The sequence below is a fragment of the Microcebus murinus genome, chromosome 2 (genome assembly GCF_040939455.1).
Source record: "Microcebus murinus isolate Inina chromosome 2, M.murinus_Inina_mat1.0, whole genome shotgun sequence".
Lineage (NCBI taxonomy): Eukaryota > Metazoa > Chordata > Mammalia > Primates > Cheirogaleidae > Microcebus > Microcebus murinus.
In genome coordinates, this window is record NC_134105.1 from 23525114 (window position 1) to 23548136 (window position 23023).

At 41.5% G+C, this 23023-nt stretch overlaps 1 protein-coding gene and 1 non-coding gene across 7 annotated transcripts in view; both read right to left on the reverse strand.

Moving 5' to 3' along the window:
* Positions 1–23023, reverse strand: part of PHC2 (polyhomeotic homolog 2) — a 109064-nt gene that overhangs the window by 62954 nt on the left and 23087 nt on the right. The window lies entirely within an intron of this gene.
* Positions 17088–17250, reverse strand: LOC142869628 (U1 spliceosomal RNA). Its single transcript, XR_012918223.1, has one exon. It is a non-coding gene; the product is annotated as a U1 spliceosomal RNA (small nuclear RNA).

Genomic DNA, 23023 nt, shown 5'->3' on the forward strand with positions numbered 1-23023 from the left:
CACCCCTGCTCAGCCTTGTACTGATCTGATGCTGGGTTAAACCATGCTAGGCTGATCTTTCTGCCACTGCTACGTCCTGACAAGCATAACTAAGCCAAGACAGGGGTCATGGGAAACAGCTGATTATCAGGCTTTCTGAACAAAGTTCAAGGGGCTAGAAACGTATCTAGTTTCCTTCCTTCCTTCCTTCCTTCCTTCCTTCCTTCCTTCCTTCCTTCCTTCCTTCCTTCCTTCCTTCCTTCCTTCCTTCCTTCCTCCCTCCCTCCCTCCCTCCCTCCCTCTCCTTCCTTCCTTCCTTCCTTCCTTCCTTCCTTCCTTCCTTCCTTCCTTCCTTCCTTCCTTCCTTCCTTCCTTCCTCCCTCCCTCCCTCCCTCCCTCCCTCCTCCCTCCCTCTCTCCCTCCCTCTCTCCCTCCTTCCTTCCTTCCTTTCCACCAGCCTTCTTTTCTCTTCTTCTTCTTGTTCCACCCCTCCAAACTGGGCTGTATCTCAGGCCCACCAGTGGCCCTGTGGATACCACTTAACTCTTTGTAGCACTTGGGGTCAAAGAGTTTGCTGACCTCCATGAACACTAGAGTCGAGAGTGCTGGGTGCCCTGATTTCCTGTGACCACCTGAACATGCTCCCCCAGGGCTTCTTCCAAGAGTATAGCCTTCCTCCCTCAGAGTTTCCCTTTACAGCCCTATGAGGAGATTAAGGGAATGGGGGTTTAAATACTTTGCTATATTCTAGAGAGACAAACTGCCAGGGATGGATGGCGTCTGCTGTCATGAGACTTGCATTTGGTATATAAATCATCTTTTATCCATTGGGAGGCCAGTGTTGTCAGGCCTGGTGCTGGTAAATGACAATAATTCTTGCCATTTATTGCTTGCTCAGGGATGGGAGGTTTATATGCATGATCTCATTTATTCCTCACACAACCGTATGATATAGGGATTATTTCCTCATTTTTCACATGAGAAAACTGAGCTTCATAGAGGCCCTATAACTTACCAGAGGCCACAGAGCTAGGAAATGGCAGATGTAGAATACAAAACCAGGGTTGTACGTCCATGCACAAGAAGCAGAACTATTTGTGCTGACTCCAGTGTAGGCTTCTCTGGGCCAGTCAGTGCTTATGAATTTAACGTGGCTCCTATAGTCTGCTGTATGAAAGACTATTTTGGCTGGGCATGGTAGCTCATGCCTATAATCCTAGCATTCTGGGAAGCTGAGGTGGGAGGACTACTTGAGCTTAGGAGTTTAAGACGAGCCTGAGCAGGGGAGGGTGAATTAAAAAAAAAAAAAAAAGACCAGCCTGAGCAAGAGCAAGACCCAATTTCTACTAAAAAAAAGAAAAAAAAAGAAAAAATTAGCCAAGTGTGGTGGCACACACCTGTAGTCCTAGCTACTCCAGAGGCTGAGGCCAGAGGATCACTTGAGCACAGGGATTTGAGGTTGCAGTTAGCTACAATGATGCCACTGCACTCTACCTGGGGCTGACAGAGTGAGACACTGTCTCAAAAAAAAAAAAAAAAGGACTATCTTACATGAGTCATCTCAAGCAGTAGGGTTGGTCCAAGGCAAACTTGTCAAGTGTAACTGTCCCAGGCTCTGCCTGGTATCTCAGAAATCTATCACACTTGGAGTAATAATTAGGGTATGTTTAACATTTGTAGGCTTTTCCTGTTCATAAGTATTTTCATATGTATCTACATATAAGACTGGTCCTTTTAGCAGTGTTTACAAAATCATTTGCAATCATTTAATTGAAAAGTAATATAGAGCAAAAACAACTGCTCCCCAGTGATTTGGAGAGAGGGGGTAGAGGGAGCTGACCTTTCTGAATGCCCAATATGTGCTGGGCACGGTCTCAGGGAACCAGCATGATTTATGAGAAAGAGGAAGAGGTATGTAGTCAGAGAAAGCTGTTTTGATTCCTGCCTCTGCCCCAGCTGGGAGATCTTAGACACGCTACTTAATGTCCCTGGGCCTTACTTTCCTTATCTGTAAAACAGTGGTAATCATATTGCTTATTAAGAATTACTGGGAAAAGTAAATAAGAAAATGCAAAACAAAACACTTAAGCACCACATGCAGCACAGAATAGGCACTCAGCAATGATCAACCTCCCTTTGCCTGCTTAACCTTTCTAACATTGCTTTAGAGCAGTAACTACAGACGAGGTGACAGGTTCTAGGAGGTAAAGTACTTTTCCAGGATCACAATACCATTAAGTGGCGTAAACCAGAACACTCTGAATCTAGAGCTCATGTACTTTGAATGTGGAAAAGGGAAAACTCTCAAAACATTTGGGCTTTGAATCCTTTGTAAGTATTGAACATGCTCTTGGTCCTAGCTTGGACGTAAGTTTTCTACCAGACTCTGAAAAGCCCCATTCTCAAATTCTAGTAATTTTCTTCTTGAGAAAAGAATAAAGAGAAAGGAAAAAAACCTCACCTACAAGTGAAACTGTAAGAAGTAACAATCAGGATAGGCATAAGCCACTGGGTGTGTGTCTGTGACAGGGGGTGTTCACATATGTGCAATGATGTACACATGTGTGTTGGGAAGAAAGGGGGAAGTGAGAGACTGGCGGTTAGCAACTGCTGTTACTAGATAAATCCCCCCACAACTCCAAGCTCTGTGCAGTGACAGTGCTTTAGGAAACCAAAGTGAACATTTAACGTGCATTCTTATTGGGTCTACTTTTCATGCAACGACTGACTGATCAGTTCTTAAGGTGTTTGGAGAATATTGAGCCTACATTACATTGTGAACAGGCATATAACTTGAACTTTTACCTTCCTTTTTCCACTCCCTTCTTCCATCCTGAAGGCCTCGCTGCTTTGGCCCAGCCCGCCACTGAGAGGGCCCAGCCCATCCTACGAGGTTTCCTCCTGCATTGCTTCTGCCCTAGCAACTTGTCCTGGCAGCTGTTTCATAGCTCTGGAATCACAAAGCTATTCCAGAATCCCAGGCCCAGCTCTGGGGCCTCCCACCCTCATTTATCCCAAATAATAGCCTTTAATTCCTATTAATGTTCCTTTCTAACAGAGACATACTACATGTCTGTGGTCAGCCTATGATCTCCTGTGACCACCAGCCTTTTGCTTCCTATCTTATTTGTTCTATTCCATTTCACACTCTTAAGTTTGCTTTTCCTCTCTTAGCATACCCATTGGCTTTTAGTGTCTTGTATTTCCAACCCATTCTCTACTATTTATAGGGGAAAACTGTCTAAATGGGTAGGTCCCCCTCTACCCTCCACACTCTTCCAGCCAAGTATAACTCTAAACTCTATCCTACTTCTTTCCTCATATTTATAAAACTTGGGTAGCTAATTTTAACAACTAAAGAAGGCAGAACTAGGACTAAGGGTGGAAATTATAAGGAGACAGACTTCAACTCAATAGGAAAAAGTACTTCCTAACGATTGGAGCTGCTAAACAGTGGAATGGCGCTGCTTCCAGAGAACAGCGCTCCTGCTGTGGAGGTGTCGAGGCAGACGCCGGGCAACCACGTGGCAGGTGTGACGCATGCGGCATCACCTCTAGGGCCGCTTTGCATATGGGTAGTACACAATTCCATGAAAACCTGTACTGGACACCAGAAATCCACCTGAAATTCTAAGCTTTTTCTTATATTTACCGGGTTTCCCTCAAAATAAGACAGCGTCTTACATTTATTTTTCCTCAAGAAGACACCCTAGGGCTTATTTTCAGGGGATGTGTTATTTTTTTTAAGTACGGCACAACAATCTACATTTATTCAAATATAGTTAAGTCGTCTTCTTCTGGAACATCATCATAACTCTCCACACCCCGAATTCCATCCTGAATTTCTTGTGACTCTATTTCCTTTAGAACCATTGGCCCTAATCTCTCATGTCCAGCAATAGAGCTCTCATGGGGCAAAAGAGAAGGGCTGCTCATCTTCTTTACCTCTCTGCGACGAAATGCATGGGTTGTGCAGATACGCTGCGTAGCCACGCCCATCACTAGGTCTTATTTCGGGGTAGGGCTTATATTGCACCAAATGCTTAGAAATCCTACTAGGGCTTATTTTATGGGTAGGTCTTATTTTTGGGGAAACACGGTGACTCTTCTATCTGTGAACATTTTAGATGCTAATCTTGTTTTTCAAGCTGCAGGGCAGATCCTAACTGGTTTTAATTCTAGTTATTAATGAAAACAGTGAATCCTGTTAGCATGAACTTCCTGAAGCTCATCATCAGTGGAGAAAATCACTGTTTTTATTTTATGCATGGGGCAGCCACAAAGTGGCCAAGTAGAAAAGCTCACCTTTTTTTTTGGATTCCCACAACACCTGTCAGCTACCCAACCACTCACTGACCACTACTATCCACCCTTCCCATATTTATTGAACAATTACTCTGTGCTTGGTGCTGAATGGAATACAAAAATGACTCAGATATTGACTCTGTTCTTAAGAAGTTAACAGTTTAAGAGGGGAAATAAGAAAAAGTACATATATAAATAGAACAGGAGGCAGCAAATTTTTCTGTAAAGGGCCAGATAGCATATAGGTTAGGTTTTGGAGACTACACATGGTTTCTGTTGCATATTCTTCTTTGATTCCTCTCCCCTCCCCCCACCAAAAAAAAAATTTTAAAATGTAAATATGATTCTTAGCTTGAGGGCTTTACAGAAATGGGTGACAGGCTGGATTTGGCCTTCAGGCCCCAGTTTGCCCACCCCTGAAATGTAATAAGGAAAGGGGTAACTTTCACTTGAACTGGCAAAAGTTTCATTTCGCGTAGGTCTTTAAAGATGGGTTTGATTGGGGACATTCTAGGTGGAAGGAGACCACTCACATTATACGTTATTCCCTGTTTTCTATTCTTAGAGCAGAGACTTTAAAAGGGTGGTCAATATATCACCTTTAGGCTTATTAGAAATGCAAATTTTCAGGCCCACAGTGGTTCTCAGACTTTAGCATGCTGAGCCCCACCCCACCTCAGATATCTGATGCTACAGGACCACACTTTGAAAACAACTATTTTGGTGAACATTAGGGAAGCAGAGGTGGAAGATATATAGAAGAAGATCTGTACTTGAGGGCCTGAAGATCTGCAGAGTACCAAGTTTGTTCTATGTAGTACAAATACTCAGAAAGGAGCTTCGAGCCACTGTGAATTAGAGACGGCTTTTTTCCTCCAGGGCAGGAGCTCTGAGTCTCGTGAGGCTCACCCACTGGAGACAGCAAGTCACTGTGGGGGGCTGTATGGTTAGGAGGATCTTCTCTTCTGAGTCTTGGTTATTGGCAGGTCTTGTTCCTGACATATTTGCATATTTTTACCACTCCTACAAAATGGTCCCCTCTGCATCATGCCTGGGACTATCTCCTTTGATCAGGCAAAAATAGCAGTGCTTCTATTTTAGCATTTAAATTAGATGGCTTCTAAAAATTCAGATGTAGAGCTCAGGGAGGCTGAGCTGTGGAGAGGGAAAGAAGGGAAAGACAAGCCAGAGAGAGTACACAGAGGAATTTCAGAGAAGGCTATGGGCAACCAGACACACAAGGAGTCATTAATCTGGCAGACAATGAATGGCAAAAGGCAATTAGCTTGCCTGGGGTTATAGCAAGCCAATGAAGTATGCAGTATGGCAACTGAGGGTCTAGTGTAAGGGCAGGTTCACTGCTAGGAACTCAAAAGGAGGCCAAGAAAAGGGAGGTTAGAGGTGGGAAGCCACCTGGGGCTAGCATGAAGGGAAAGGAAAGTGCTCGGGGTTTTCATGGATATTCATTATCCAGTGGAAGTGTCCAGGTGTGGCTGTGTGCTTGCCAGGATTCTACATGCCACTATCCTAGGACACAATCTGGAAGATGAACTAGATGCTTGGGTTGGGTGCACACACGTGTGCATACACACATACATGCACACACACAGATGCTCTCTTCATAGTGCTGCCTCTTCATCACCTGCTTAGTCTAAGCAGGCAGAAGGGTAGGCTGGGGAATGCCTGGCTGAGTAAGACTAGGACTGCATGCCTACACATGGGCAGAGTTATAACAGACACAGTTCTAAACTTCAGTCTATGGGGCTTCCTTCCACAATTTAAAGCATGCTTGTTTTTTCTCTCACACGCCTCATTTACATATGCGTTCTCACATTCTGTTCCTTGCAGGCGCTCACAGCCATGCTAATGGTTCTTATCTGCCTATACACGTTGTCCAGATACATTCATTTATACAACCTCACTCACAGTCATTCCCATACATTAAATACTGCCTCCTGGTTGTAAAAATCACTTCAAACGTCAAAGTTGCTTCTATAGCTTCTGTTCCTGCTGTCTGCAGGGCCCTCCTAGCTTTGTCATTCTTATAAAAAAGGAAAATGTACCCATACTGGCTTGACTGAGTAAAGAGCCCAACCCAAAACAGATTGTCCTACCGTGGGATGCAGGTTTGTGGCTGTGGTGTCCCCGCCTTCAAGACCATCCCATTTATCTCTCTTTGTTCCACTCCCTCTCTCTTCCTGAACAACACTGCAATCACACACATACTCTGTGTTGGGGGAAAAAAAAAAGGACAGCCTAATTTCCTGATGATTATGTTGTTACCTAGCAACAGCCAATCAGGGGCTGGGCTTTTTGCCTGCAGTATTTCATGCAAATAGTTTGGAGAAATTGCAGGGTAACCCAGGCTGCTTAGTCCGTCTTCTCAGGGGACACATTACAGAATAAAACCAACCCGAAAGGGGACTACTGAAGCCAGGCACATGCTTCAGATAGCAGGCCATCTGATCTCTCTCCTTGCTGCCTCTGTCCTAAACCCCGTTATAAAAGCACTAGGTTCCACAGACAGATACTTAGGGAGGCCAAAAACTTGCTCATGGGTAAAGCAGCCATCCTTTACCCTGGATCTTTGTACTGAGGACTCGCGTCCACAGCCACCTCTGATACCCTGAAAACCCTACTTCCCAGGAAGGCCAAGAATGTGGCATAGTTGCCTGTGGAGGTGGAAGGAAAGCTCCTTCTCAGCCCTCATGTTCAGAAAGGAGCCAAAGCCTGGCACTTCTAACCTGATTTATGAGCCTCATCTATGCCCATGTTGGCCTAGCTCACAGGGAAAACATGTTATGTGCAACTGCATTCTTCCTGGCGCTAACTGGCAAATCCTCATTTAAATTGGCTGAATGAGAGAAGCCATATCACTTATAAGACCTCTTAAAGAGATTTTTTTTCCTCCAATAAGCTCTGAGCATTTGATATAAAGTCTTGTCAGGAGCACACGCACTAACTTTCTGTAAGGCTCAGGGACCAGTTCAGTGAGATGACTAGTACCATATAAAGTAGACTCAGAAGACAGCCTCCAAGCCTGTCTCCTGGGGGTGGGGGGCAGGGGCAGGCTTCAGATGGTAGGGATCAGATTCAGTAGTTTTGTTATTGCTGTTGTTGACTCAATGCTAAGTAATCCAGGGACAGTGAAGGCAAGAATAAACTATGACCTCAGCCGCTAGATAGCTTTTTTTTTTTTTTTTAATTTACTTCCCTGTCCTGAAATAATGCAAGATAGCTCTTAAGTGTTCTCTTAATACCAACTCCAACCAGCAGTTTTACAAAGGTGCATTGTTGGTTACATGGGGACAGTGAATAGCTATATCAGCCCAAGCCACCATCAGGAATGGAAAACCAATTCAAAATTCCCATCTCAATGATTTGTAGTTTTTACATATCTGCAAGACTAGAGGTGATTATACTCCAATCATTACAGGAAGGTAGTACCAGCTCTGCAACCTCTGACGTTCACAGCCTCACCATCCGGAGCTGTATTATGGAACCAAAGAAAAGAACTGTCAATCTGCCTTTGTTCAGAAAGGCAGAGTTAAGGAATCCTACTCGTCTATGGTGGCAGGGAATGGGGGGTTTGGATAACTCTATTCCTACCCTGGTCCTATAGTAAATTTCAGAAAATTCTTTGATTCAGGTACTTTTATCCTCATAACTTTGGAATACACAGTAGAAATCCTGTTTTGCAGAAGAGGAAACTGATATGTAACTTGCTCAAAGTTATATGGTTACAAAATGGGAAAGCTGGGATTAAAAAGCAGGGCCTTTGACTCTAAAGCATAGACTGTGATGTCCAAACAATCCAAAACACCTCCAAGTCTTTATAGCAATAAAAAAGAGGAAAGGAAAAAAGGAAATGGCAACAGAAAGCTACTTTTCAAAGTTAAAAAAAATCAACTTTTTGTATTATAGGCACCCAAAGGTCTTTCATCTGAAGTTAAATGTTAAACATTTAGTGACTCTCACCTCCCTCTGTACATTAGGACCACCAGGTAAACATGTCGGAAGTACTGATGCCTGCCCCCGCTCTCCTGACCAATTAATTAATTAAGAATTTCTTGGAAGGTGGTGCAGAAAGGCAATGTATTTTTTAAAAGCTTCTCAGGAATAGCACAATCACTTGGGAAAATGGCCTGGTAATTTCTCATAAAACTAAACATTCACCTGCCCTATAACCCAGAAATTCCATCCCTAGGAGTTTACTCAAGCAAAATGAAAACATATGTCCATAAAAAGTCTTGTATAAATATGTTCATAGTAACTTTATTCAGAGTAGCCCCCAAACTTGCAATATAACCATACAACGAATATTACTCATCAATAAAATGAATAAACTATTGATATGTGCAACATGGATGAATTTAAAAAATACTATGCCAAATGAAGGAAGGCTTATACAAAAGTAAATACTACATAGTTCCTTTTATATGGCATTCTAAGAATAGGAAAAGTTAACTTATGGTGGAAAAAAATTAGAGCAGTGGTTGTCTTTGAAAGTGGGGTATAGAGGTAAGAAATGGCTGGGAAGAGGGCAGAGGGAATTTCCGGGGTGATGTTAATAAAAGTTTGTACTACATCAGTGTATGCATCTGTCAAAACTTGCAGAATGGAGTTCTTCAAATTTGTGCATCTCATTGCATATACATTTTACCTTAAAAGGAAAAATATAAGTATTGAACTCTAGTTTATGATATGCAGGCTGAAGTGTTTAGGGGTGAAGTATAATGATACCTACAACTTACTTTGAAATGCATTACAAAATGATGGACTGATGAATAGATAGAGGGATTGACAGTTGGATAGATATGTGCAAAGGCAAGTAAGACAAACCGCTAATTATAGATTCTGGATAGGATACATATAATGTTCACTGTTTAATTCTTTCAACTTTTTTTGTATATTTAAACATATTCATAAGAAAATTTGAGGAAAATTCCCTAGGTGATTCCAATGAGCACATGTTGGGATAAAAGACAAATTTTAATTATCTTAGTTGAAAAGTGTGAGATGAATAATACTGTGCCCCCAAATCTCCAGAGATAATTGTAATTGCACCCCTCTCAGAAGAAAAAAAATATGAAACCCTGGAATAAATGTCCAGCTTGAAACAAGAATTCCTAGAGTTAGGCTAAACATTTTAGAGACACTGTGACCTACTTCACACTGGACTTATATACGACATAGACATATCATTTGACAGATGGCTTAATGGGACAAAATGTTTGAAATCAGGACAGTTCTGGAAAATATGGGCAATATGGTAACCATACGATGCTTTTGAATTAGAAAACCTTAAGCCAGCTTCAGCAGATGTGAGAGTAAGGTACTTATTCTCCACTCAGCATATGCTTAAGGGTTCCTACTTCACCCCTGCTTCTCCTCAGGGCTTGCATCTCTAGTCTTCTCGGACTCTGGTATTGTCTCTAGCCCCGTTTTCCCAAGGCAGACTGCAAATCCACGGGGCTAATGTGGGATCAGGCATATGGAGAGGCAGAAGCTGGTGTGTAGTGCCTCGAAGGATCTGAACGGACAGTTTATTTTAATGGGGTGGGGAAGGGTGAGGGGAGGGGTACAGGGGAAATAATGCAGTCAAGTGCAATCTGGGGCCCTATTCCCTGAGCTGCCCCATTTATTCTGCATAATTGCTTCATTTCCACTGCCAGAGCATCTCAAAATGAATTTCATTACTAGTGCCTTGGATATCATATTGATTACCAGTTTCATCGATCCCTATCTTGCTAATTAGCATATAAATTAGCCATTTGGGGGAGGCATTAGGCAAAATTGAATTTTCTCCTTAATCTTCTTTCAGAAGGTAAATGAAAATGGATGTGGCCTGTTAAGGCCCATGGCCTTCCTCGACACAATCTAAGTGCTGTTCACAGCCAAGGAACCCTCTTGCTGAGGGAGGGAGAAAGCTCACAGAGGAAGCCTTCCTGCCCCATAACTGATGTAGCTGCAGTCAGAACCTCTTACAAGTTATCAAGAAAATTTGAGACAGAGGATTTGCAAGTTGAGATGTGTTTCCTTGGAAGAGACACTCTTAGCTGACAGCCAGCACTGTCCCCCTCCCACATAGACACAAGATATAGCAGTATCTTATGATAATCCTGTGATATAGCAATCCCTATGGTTCGCTTCCAAGCTAGAACAGAGAATATCATTCTGCCCTTTGGTTAAGATGAGGAATCTGGAATCAGAGGATCTGTGGGAAAGCCTGCTCTGCCTCTCACTAGCTGTGTAATCTTAAGCACATTCACCTCTCTAAGCCTTAGTTTCCTCATCTGGAAAATGGGAATAATCACTTCCTTCATTAGGTAGAGGGCGAATATACTTGGAGCAGTTAGCACAGGGGCTGGAATACAGTAGAGCTCACTGAATGTTAGCTTCCAGCTGCACCACCACCAGGCACCCAGAGGCCAGATGAAAATCTTAGGAAACTGAATGCTAGGGTTCTCCAGAAGGAGCTGTTCAGCTTTGAAGTAAATACTACTCCAAACTCCCAGGTGCTTAGTCCCTGGAACAGGTTACAGGTCAGCAGTCAGGCCACCGTAGGCCAGCAATTGAGGGCCACATCTTGAGCCCTTGGGAGTATGTTGAAAATGCAGAATTTTGGAGCCCACCCCAGACCTCCAGAATCTGAATCTACCTTGTAACAAGATCCCTTGGGTGACACATGGGCACATGAAAGCTTAAGAAGCACGTTTTGAGCCATCCTCTTAATTAAAATCTTACCCTGTTAGAAAAAGGAAGGGACTTTGGAGATTACTTAGTCAAAAACCAACCAAGGCTCAGAAAGGCTAGGTAACTTGCCTATGGTCTGTCCATGGCAGAGCCCAGATGAGGCTTCCGTCTCCTGACTCTGAGACTGATCCAGATTCAGCCATGGCCCTCCTGGGGCTGTCCCTCCAGCAGCTCAGCAGCTCTGCCCCCTTTCTTTGGGGCGGTCACAGTGGTGTTGGTTTTGACCCTGTGTCGGGATACATCCACCATGGAAAGGAGGAGATTCTGTTCCCTCTGGAATATCGTTGGGGGTTTTGAGGCCTGGTGACTTGGCTGACCTCAGCAGAGGATACTGATGTGATGGAGGAAAACACTCCTGATGACCTCTGTGAACACCTGCCCTTTGAACTCAGAACGCTTCAAATAAGGAGATATAAGAAATTGCTGACAGTGATGCCCCCAGAGAGGGCAACTCAGTGGCTGGGAGGCAGGTGGGAGGAAGGCATGCTTTTTCACTTTATACCCCTTTGTATCTTTTAGATTTTTGTTCCTTGTGCATGTAAAACATATTCAAAAATTAATTAGTCCATAATAATAAGAATGCCTCAAACAGATTGCAACTAAAACCAAGACCCCATCTGGCCCTCCATTAGATCATCTAGCTCTGCTTATGACAGCACTGCTTTTTTTTTGCTTTTCTCTTCTCCTGAAACCTGAGACTCAGAAGCACTGTGGAAAGGTTCTGAGGCTGCGGTGCAGATATAGTCTCATCTTGCCTTGGCACTATGAGCTTCCTCATTAGGATGTGAAGAGCTTTGCAAAATTTTAAATGATACTAAGTAAGTACAATTCTGGCTTAAATCTCACCTCCACCCTGCTAAATCACAGCAAGAGGAAAGATGGGACTTTCCTCTAATGGGATTTCACTAGATTTGGAATAACCAGTAAAAATGGAAGGGCACTAAGCTTGTTACAAACATAATATGCATAATATAATCCCATTTTGTTAAGTACATGTCACTTAATGTATAGCTTAGCTAGGAGGATATATACCAAAATGTTAATGATGGCTGCATCGTCTGACAGGATTACAGCTGATTTTTATTTTCTCATTTGTCCTTTTCTTTATTTTCCAAATTGTCTGTATTTTTTAAAATATCTGGGCTTGCTTAAACACCACAATATTTTTAGCACAAAACATAAATGAAAGATGAAAATGCTCGGGAAAGGATGCTCACTGTCTATCTGAACAACCTGTCATTCAGAAGCTGGTGGTGGCCAGGCACGGTGGCTCACGCCTGTAATCCTGGTACTCTGGAAGGCTGAGTGGGTAGGATTACTTGAGCTCAGGAGGATTACTTGCCAGCCTGAGCAAGAGTGAGACCCCCATCTCTACTAAAAATAGAAAAATTAGCTGGGTGTAGTGGAACGTGACTGTAGTCCCAGCCACTAGGGAGGCTGAGGCAGGAGAATTGCTTGAGCCTAGGAGTTGGAGGATGCAGTGAGCTATGACGACACCACTGCCTCCACCCAGGGCAACGGAGACTTTGTCTTAAAAAAAAAAGCTCGTGAAGGCCGGTCACAGTGGCTCACACCTGTAATCCTAGCACTCTGGGAGGCTGAGGCGGGCGGATTACTCGAGGTCAGGAGTTCGAAACCAGCCTGAGCAAGAGCGAGACCCCGTCTCTACTAAAAATAGAAAGAAATTAATTAGCCAACTAATATATATAGAAAAAATTAGCCGGGCATGGTGGCACATGCCTGTGGTCCCAGCTACTCGGGAGGCTGAGGCAGTAGGATTGCTTGAGCCCAGGAGTTTGAGGTTGCTGTGAGCTAGGCTGACGCCACGGCACTGACTCTAGCCTGGGCAACAAAGCCAGACTCTGTCTCAAAACAACAACAACAACAAAAAAGCTGGTGGTATAGGTCTGCTCTCATTGGCCCACGGTGTCCAGACAGCTGCTGCACCAGGGGTTGGAGGCTCTTCGTTTCCTAAAGCCATATTTCAATGGATCCAGGGACTATTTGGTATTTTTCAGAGCTAGAAAGCACACACAGATGGGAGGCACCAGACTCCTAGGATCACCTCCCAACAGAGAGCACAGCTGGCTAAAGTCAGCTCTAACACAGATATTGACCATGCAGTATTCCTGGGGCAAGTCCATTTTACCTTGACAGCCTCACCGAGAATGGCTTGGGGGGTAGGTGAAAAGAGCACAGTTTCTGCTTTCAAGTATTTTTACAATACTGTAAAGACAATGAAAAAAAATACAAGGCAAGATGTAAAACATTCTACCACAGATGTATGAGGTGAACAGTGGAAGAAGGCACTGTGTGGCTCTGGGATATCCAGGCCTGGATAGGATCCACCTCTGGCCTGTACTACCAGTGTGACTAGGATAAGGCGCTATTTCCTTGTCTATAAAGTGGAAATAACAATCCTTGAAGGAACACTATAAGGAATAAAGGAGATGCATGAAAAACTTATAGAATAGTACACTCCAAAAAAGGTGTTGTAATTATCATTACTTTAGGCACTGAGCTCACAAGGGCCATGCTATAGTCACATTATCATTGTTACTGTTCCGACTTAGAAAAAGTTCCAAGGAGCCATACAATGATAGATGAATGGATACCAAAAAGCTCACAGTCATTGGCTGCAAGTTTTCCTGGCAGATGCCATACGAACAGGCCAATCTTTTCATCTGCTGTAAGAGACTTAAGCACACTTGACTTTGGAGATACGTAAAGAGCCCATTTAGCCACTGGACAACTTTTCTCATTTTCCAGGCCTTCGCATAACCCAATAGGTGGTTTATGTCTAAAGACTATGACTCAACCCATTCTTTTGAAATTTCTATAGCAAGACCCTTCCATCAGCCATTGAATTTGGCAAGGAAGCTGGAAGAACAGGGGCCAGGAAGGGAATACAGAAACAGAAGTCACAGTCCCTGACCCTAAGAAACTTTAGGTGGGAATGCTTAGGATATGTGGCAGGGGAGGAAGCTTTAAAATATCTCTAAAATAATACTGAATGAATGTAAATATTTGATAATTCACAATCATCTCTAATTTCCACAATAACTACATTTCTGAAAATTGATGCATCAACGTTTTTGTTTATAAAGCATGGGGGACTCTTAGAAATCAGTTAAGAAGAAAAATATACACCTTAGCAGAAAAAATAGGCAAAAGATATGAGCAAGCAGTTATTATCTATAAAAAATTATAAATTATAAACCTATAAAAGGATGTTTAATCTCACTCATATCTAAAGAGATGCAAGTCAAAATGTCAAAATAATGACTATAAGATTGGCAAACATTTAGAAATTTGATAATGGAATCCTCTGAAACAGTTAAAAAGACTAATAAGAATTATACATGTTGGCTGGGCGCGGTGGCTCACGCCTGTAATCCTAGCACTCTGGGAGGCCGAGGCGGGTGGATCACTCCAGGTCAGGAGTTCGAGACCAGCTTGAGCAAGAGCAAGACCCCATCACTACTAAAAATAGAAACAAATTAATTGGCCAACTAAAAATATATAGAAAAAATTAGCCGGGCATGGTGGCACATGCCTGTAGTCCCAGCTACTGGGGAGGCTGAGGCAGTAGGATTGCTTAAGCCCAGGAGTTTGAGGTTGCTGTGAGCTAGGCTGACGCCACGGCACTCTAGCCAGGGTGACAGAGCGAGACTCTGTCTCAGAAAAAAAAAAATTATACATGCTGATATGGAAAGAGCTCTAAGATATATTATTAACTGAAAATATGTAGATTAGAATAATGTACTTCAGCTTGACTGCCCTTGGTGTTAGTAAAAAGGAGATATATCAATGGATCATCATATCATTCTTTACTACATTTAAAAAATAATAAATAAATAAAAGCAGTAAAGCAATTGCCTGAAAATTAAAAGACTTCAGTCTAAATATAAATGCTTTTGTAATATAAAAGTTACATCCATTTTATTTGGGTGGTAGGAGGGGGGTGGTGAATGAAAATTTTTTTGTCTTTTTGTAAGCATGAAACAAAGTTTATTGAGGAAAGACAGACAGGATAGGTTTACAGGATAGCAAGAGCAAGATATAAGTTTACAGGGTAAGAGAAAGATACGTTTGCCACAGAAAGACAAATGGACTCTGCTGTCGTAACAAAAGGGCCATGGTGAATGTAAATTTTAGAGTGGTTTTGCTAAACTACTTTATTTCTTTAGTATAGTGAGGGAATGGGAATTGAAAGAATGAGGGGAGGGTTATAAGAAAACTGGTATTGAATCTCAAAGGCCTCAAACCTAGTTGTGGATTTAAAGTGCAACACAGAACCATTACTGATTTGTTTATAAAAATAAATGATTGATATGATCACATGTTTTTGAGGAAGACTAGTCCAAAGGCTGTGTGCAGGACAGAGCAAAACTGCAGAAACATAAGAAGAACACAAGCAGAGGCCATAACAGCAATGTGAGCACAAAGTCACCGAAGTCTAGGCCCGCCTGCAGGATGTGGAATGTGTATCTGTTTGAATGAAACGTAAGTCATGTCAAGGCTCTCTGTGCATCTGGTAGCTACTCGCACAGTCTATCTTCTCTCTAATCTTTTGCATTCTGATTGCCACCACCTTTGTCTAGGCCCTCACCATAATGTGGCTGAGTAAATGCAAAAGCCTTCTCATAGGTTTTCCCTCTTTCTCTTCTAACTCATCATTTCCAGTTCCATGAGTTTAATCTTTCTGTAATATTGATTTTACAGTCCACTCCCTTAGAGACCTTAATAGCTTACCTTTAAGAAAGGTTAGTGCAATTTAGTATGATAATCACTGCCTTCCAATTGGCTCACCTAGCCAATATCCCTATTCATTCATTCAACAAAGTATTGAGCACCAACCATGTGCCAGACACTGTTCTGGGCAGCAGGGACACAGCAGTGAACAAAGTGCCTTCCTTGCGGTGTTTATATTCTAGTTGAGAGAGACAGAAAATAAATACCAGGTGTGTTAAAATGCTTTGGAGAAAAGTAAAGCAGGGCCAAGGGGATGGGATGCTGGGCTGGTAAAGGAAGTAGCTATTATATAGGGTAGTAACTGAATGACTCTCCAGTAAGGGACATGTGAGCAGAAACTTGAAAGAAAGAATGCAGTGAGCCATGTAGCTATCTGGGGGAAGAGTGTGCCTGGCAAAGGGAACAGCTGCAAACGCCCTGGGGTAGGAGCACGTTTATGTGCATAAAAACAGTAAAGACCCCAGTGTGGCAGAGCTGGGGTCAGAGGGGTTGAGTGGGGATAGCGCAGACTGCCTCACGTGGGGCAGTGGTTCTCAGCAGAGGGAGGTTTCACCTCCCAAGGGAAATATGGCACTGTCTGGAGATACTTTTGGTTGTCACAACCAGGGGTGGGATGCCACTGTAACCAGTAGGTGGAGGCTTGGAATGCTGCTAGACATCCTACAATGCACAGGGCAACCCCACATAACAAAGAATTATCTGGCCTCAAATGTCAGTAGTGTCAGGGTTGAGGAAACCCTGCGGTAGGGCCCTGCGGGCCATTTCAGGAACTTTGGCTGTCCTCCATGTGAGACAGAAAGCCGTTAGAGGGTTGGGAATAAAGGGCTGTCATCATCTCACCTCCATGTTTAAAGTGTCACTCTGGCTGCACACGGAGAACAGACCGTAGAGGGGAAGGGCTGAGGCAGGGACATGTTAGGAGGCTTTTCCAATGATCTAGGATAGAAATATGGTGGTTTGAATTGGTGCTATGATTAAGGTAGCAGGAAATGGTCTGAGGTTTGAATTGATGCTGTGATTAAGGTAGCAGGAAGTGGTCTGGTTCTAGATGTATTTTGAAGGTTGAGTGGATAGGATTTGCTGATTTCATCAAAATGAACTATAATCACTTAACCTTCTTATTCTGTTACATATATGACAAGTTCATTCCTGCCCATGCCTTTCTTATTTAGGCAAAGTCTATTCACTCTGGATTTCAAGGCTTTCATATTCCTTAACCAAAGAAACCATCTCTTTTCTAAAGCGCCTGTAGCTTTTCTAGTCTCTGCCTCCCAACTGATTTTATTTTATTTTTAAATAATTAATGAATGCAGTCCCCTACTACCACAAATCATGCAGTCCAGTGTCCCACACCTGGGGAAATCGCAGGGTGCGGCACATCCAGAGTGCAATGGATAAGCCTCGCCCTGGGAAAACCACCCTCCTGATCATGGCATGCCCCTGCTGAGTAACTTAAACCTCAATATTCTTTTTTTTTTTGAGACAGAGTTTTGCTTTGTTGCCCAGGCTAGAGTGAGTGCCATGGCATCAGCCTAGCTCACACCAACCTCAAACTCCTGGGCTCAAGCAATCCTGCTGCCTCAGCCTCCTGAGTAGCTGGGACTACAGGCACGTGCCACCATGCCTGGCTAATTTTTTCTATATATATTAGTTGGCCAATTAATTTCTTTCTATTTATAGTAGAGACAGGGTCTTGCTCTTGCTCAGGCTGGTTTCAAACTCCTGACCTTGAGCAATCTGCCCCCCTGTGCCTCCCAGAGTGCTAGGATTACAGGCGTGAGCCACTGCGCACAGCCAATATTCTTTTCAAATATGTGATGAGATGCCATACTTTACGGTTAAAACTAACTGGGTGCCTGCTACCACCACTTTGTTAATATTGTAATGGACCTCCTATCCACCACAGTAGAAGAAAAAATGAATTCAAACATGTAAAGTACAGGGAAGGAAGAAACAAAATTTCACTATTTGCAGATTACATAATTGTGTATGTAGAAAATCTGAATCTACAAAATAAGAGTTTTACAAATTTCATGTAGAAACCAAATATATTTCTAAACACTAGCAATAAAGAGTTAAAATTAAACTTTAAAAGCTACATTATTTATAATAGCAATGAAAGAATAAAGTACCTAGGAATATAACTAACAGAAGATGTACAAAATACTTTTAGAGAAAATTATAGAAATTTAGTCAAAGACATTTTAAAAGACCTACATAAATGGAGAGATATACAATGTTTATGATTTGGAAAACTCTATATTATAAAGATATTATTTCTTCCCAAATCTATCTATAGATTAAGTGTAGTAATTCCAATATAAATTCCCCCAAAAATCTTTTAAAGAAACTTAACAAGCTGATTCTAAAATTTATATGGAAATGCAAAAGACCAAGAATAGGCAAATCACTCATGAAGAGAACAATGTGAGGAGAATTGCCCTATCAGATATCAAGGTCAACTAATTAAGAAAGTTTGTTATTAGTGTGGAAATAGACCCTGTTTTTTTGTTTGGTTTTGTTTCGTTTTTGTTTTGAGACAAGAGTCTCGCTCTGTTTTCTGGGCCAGAGTGCCATGACGTCAGCCTAGCTCTCAGCAACCTCAAACTCCTGGGCTCAAGCAATCCTCCTGTCTCAGCCTCCCAGGTAGCTGAGATTACAGATGTGATCACAACTGGCCAATAGATCCTGTTCTTGACCTTCAATTGTTAACATCTCTTACCAACTCTGGCATTAACTGATGTCACATTAGAAGCCTCAAACTGGTCATGGTGAGAGTATTTATACCTGGAAATCAGCAAATACTACAAATCAGGGATTTTTGTGTATAGGATAGAAGTGGGATGAGTTAGTTGCTAAACATTTATCAGCAATGCAACCAAATAGATATTCTCAAGATAGACCCATATACTCATGAACTTTTATTACATGACAGATGGGTTTGTCAGATTTAGGAAAGGAATGGACATTTCATTAAATAGCATGGTAAAACGAGGCATCCATACAGAAAAATGAAATTGATCTCTCACCTCACAGAAAACCCCAAACTTAAAGTGGATTAAATATTTAAGTGGACTAGACAAAAATATAAGACTTTTAGAAGAAAACATAGGAGAAAATTCTAATTACTTCAGAGTAGGAAAGGATATTTTAAACAATAAAAGACTGATAAATTTGACTACATTAAGATTAAAAATTTCTGTTCATCAAAAGGCATCATAACAAGCTTTATACTGAGAAAAATATTTGTAGCATGCATAATTAAAAAGGATTTGCATCAAAAATTGTTAAATGCCTATAAATCAATAAGTGAAAGATACACAGAAAAATGGGCATTACATTTGAATTGGTTTTTTTCTTTTGGGAAATACTACATGGCCAATAAACATTTTAAAAGTTCACTTTATTAGTAATCAGGAAAATACAAACTAAATTCACAATGGGATAAAATGTCATACTCATGAAATTGGCAACAATTTTAGAGACTGACAATGTCAAATACTGGGAAGGATGTGGAACAATGGTAACCTTCATACAGAATAGGCAGGAGTGTAAATCGATACAATCACTAGAAAACAGCTTGGTATTTCACAGCAAGGTTAAACACACCAATACAGTATGACGTAGCAATTCTATTTTTATCTATGCACCTATCCCAGAAAAACTCATGCACATGTTCATGGTGGTATTCATGATGTTCACAGTGGTACTGTTTTTTTAAAGCAAAAAACTGAAAATGACCCAAATGTCCACCAAAAGCAGAAAGTAAAAATAAATTGTGGTATATTAATTCAATGGAATGGTATACAACAGCGAAAATGAATGAAATACAATCTCATGCATCGACACAATTCAAATCTCAAAAAGATAATGTTGAGCAAAAGAAGCAAGACTCAGAATGAATACAGTATGATTCCATTTATAGAGAATTCAAAACCAGTTAAAACAAAAAAGGGGCCAGGTGTGGTGGCTCATACCTGAAATCCTAGCACTCTGGGAGGCCGAGGTGGGAAGATTGCTCAAGGTCAGGAGTTCAAGACCAGCCTGAGCAAGAGCAAGACCACATCTCTACTATAAATAGAAAGAAATTAATTGGCCAACTAAAAATATATAGAAAAAATTAGTTGGGCATGGTGGCACATGCCTGTAGTCCCAGTTACTCAGGAGGCTGAGGCAGGAGGATCACCTGAGCCCAGGAGTTTGAGGTTGCTGTGAGCTAGGCTGATGCCATGGCAGTCTAGCTGGGGCAACACAGTGAGACTCTGTCTCAAAAAAAAAAAAAAAGGTATATTGTAAAAATAACAGTATATTGTTTAGGGAATCATTCATATGTGATAAAACTATAAAAGAAAAGCAAGGAGATACTTAGTGGTACTTCCCGGCAGAGTAAGAAGGTAGATGCAACCAGAAAGGGGCACACAGGTGTCTTCTAAGGTTCTACTTCCTAACTTGGGTTATGGGTAAATGTTGTTTATTTTATTCTTCAAATACTACATATACATTATACATTCTTCTGAGTAATTACACATGTCATGGTAACAACTGAAAAGACATATCATGTCTACCCTAAGCAAAGGTATGACTGATGCTAAGCTAAGACTGACTCAGATGCTATGTCCACTCTACTAAAAGTACTTTCACTGAGGTCAAAGACTTCAATGTCACTAAGGCTAATAAACATTTTTGATTCTCATTTTCCTTGACCTGTCAGCAGTATTCAACATGGCTGACTACTCTTCATTCTTCTCCCTGAAACAGTGTCTTACCTTGGCTTTCATGAAACCATATTCTCCAGGCCATTCTTTCTCAGTCTACTTCAAAGGCTTGTCTCCCACCACTCATCCATTCAATATTGGTGTTTCCTAAGGTTCCCTGGAACTTCATTTTTTTCATATTCCATTCTCTCTCACTAGACATTCACATCCATGTAAAAAAGATTTAGATCTCCAGCTCAGAACTCTCCTCTGAGCTCCAGGTGGATGTATCCCATTACCTTGTCAATATCTCTACTTGGCTATTTCAAAGCAACTAAACTTTAACCTGTTAAAAACGAAACTCATGATTTCCCTCCAAAACAGTTCTAGCATTCTTTCTCAGTGAATGACACTACCAGTCATCCTTGGCAATTTTACTTGATAAAAACAAATAGCCTTTTGTTTTTCCTTCCTTGGAATGAAAGAACTCACTCTCTTTTCTTCCTAGGAAAGGGTTGAAAATGACAAAAGTTATTTTGGTGATGACTCCAAGTTGGAATAAAAAACATCTAGTAATTTAGGTTTCCTACAAAGAGGGAACTCAATAAAGTTAGTTCCTTTCCCTCTAATTAAGAGTTTTTCCAAAACACAACAGTAATACTACATAATTAAAGTATTTTCCTCTCTCATTCTTTTAACCCCTTTGTACACATTTTCTTGTCTCTTTTTTCTACTTTGTTTTTGCACACAATAGGTTCTTAAATAGTTTCTGATTTTTCTTCATTTCCTGTTTCTACTTTTTTCCTTATTTCCCTCAGCCTCTCTCTCCATGACTGAATTAGAAGATGGTATTTCAATCAGCAAATATTCACTGAGCACCTACTACGTGCACTCTGGGATAGAGTGGTGACCAAGATAAGGTTCTTGCTCTGATGTGCATGTGTGTGTGTGTGTGTGTGGTTTTTTTTGAGATAAGAGTCTTACTCAGTTGCCCAGGTTAGAGTGCTGTGGTGTCAGTCTAGCTCCCAGCAACCTCAAACTTCTGGGCTCAAGCAATCCTTCTGCCTCAGCCTCCTGAGTAGCTGGGACCACAGGTATGCATCACCATGCCCGGCTAATCTTTTCTATATATTTTTAGTTGGCAAATTAATTTCTTTCTATTTTTCTAGTAGAGACGGGGTCTTGCTCTTGCTCAGGCTGGTTTCGAACTCCTGACCTTGTGCGATCCTCCCACCTTGGCCTCCCAGAATGCTAGGATTACAGGCGTGAGCCACTGTGCCGGGCCCTCTGGTGTGTTTTATACCTGGAGTGAGAAGCAACTAATTAAAAAGTCAGATAGTAATATGAGCTAATTTGGGAATTAAAACTGAAGGATATGGTGGAGAATAACCGGGTGACTATTTTAGATTAGGTGGTCAGGAATGGCCTTTCTGAGGCAGTAATATTTAAAACTGAGACAAGGAGATAGTCATTGCATCCATTTGCATTAGGGACTAGTGTTTTGTATCAGTTAGGGAAATTCTCTGCCACTATCTCTTCAAATATGCTCTATCCCAAAACTTTTTTTCCTTATCTTCTCGGACTTTCATTAAGGCATATTGCTAGGTATTCTCACTCTAACCTCCATGTCTCTTACCCTAGCTTGTAAATGATCTATCACTTTACCTTCTCTGCTGCATTCTGGACAATTTCTTCAGACCCATCTTCAAGTTCTGTCTTCCACTGTGCATGATCTGCTGACAAATATGTTCACTGAGTCCTTCATTTTTGTCGTTGCATTTTTCAGTTTTAGAAGTTCTGTTTCAACTCTCTCATAACATTTTTTATGGATTCCTTTCTTACAGATATTTTCAAGCTTATTAAAAATCTCTTCATACATGGTCAGCATAGTTACTTTAAAGCCTGTCTCATGATTCTAATATTTATAGTTTTTGTGGGATTCCTTGTGTTGTTTCTGCTGGTTATTACTCAAAGTATCTTGTTTTGTGGAAGGAATTATCTTTGGCTGCTGGTTATTATACTAGAAAAGAGATATTTTTAAGATTAACTTGAATTCTAGCATAATGAAACCATTCTCTAGAAAGGATTTTTCTTTGCTTCTGTCAGGCGCCAGAGGACACTACTAGTATAGAACCATCCTGGTTAAAGTCAAAAGTTTGAGGTTCCCTGGACCACCTAAGTGATATAAACCTGAACTGCTCCAGGAATGGTTACTTCTACTTCACTCTGACTCTGAAGGTATAGCTCTTTAGGGTCCCAAATTAAAGAGGGAAGGAGTTTATCAGATTTCTTACTTTGGGTAGGCTCTTAGCTTAGATTTATGTTTTCCTCTCCCCAAGAGAGTACCAAAACCTCAGCTTGACTACACAGATGGTTCTTCCAGACTAGCAAATGCCTTCAGATAAAAAGAGGGTTTGAGTGCTAAGTTTACCTCTCTGGGTTCTTACTTTACTCTAGAGTTTGTCCCACGCCTATCTTACTATTTCTCTCAGCCTTTTTAATTCTCAGTGGTCCTAATTACTTCAGTCATGATT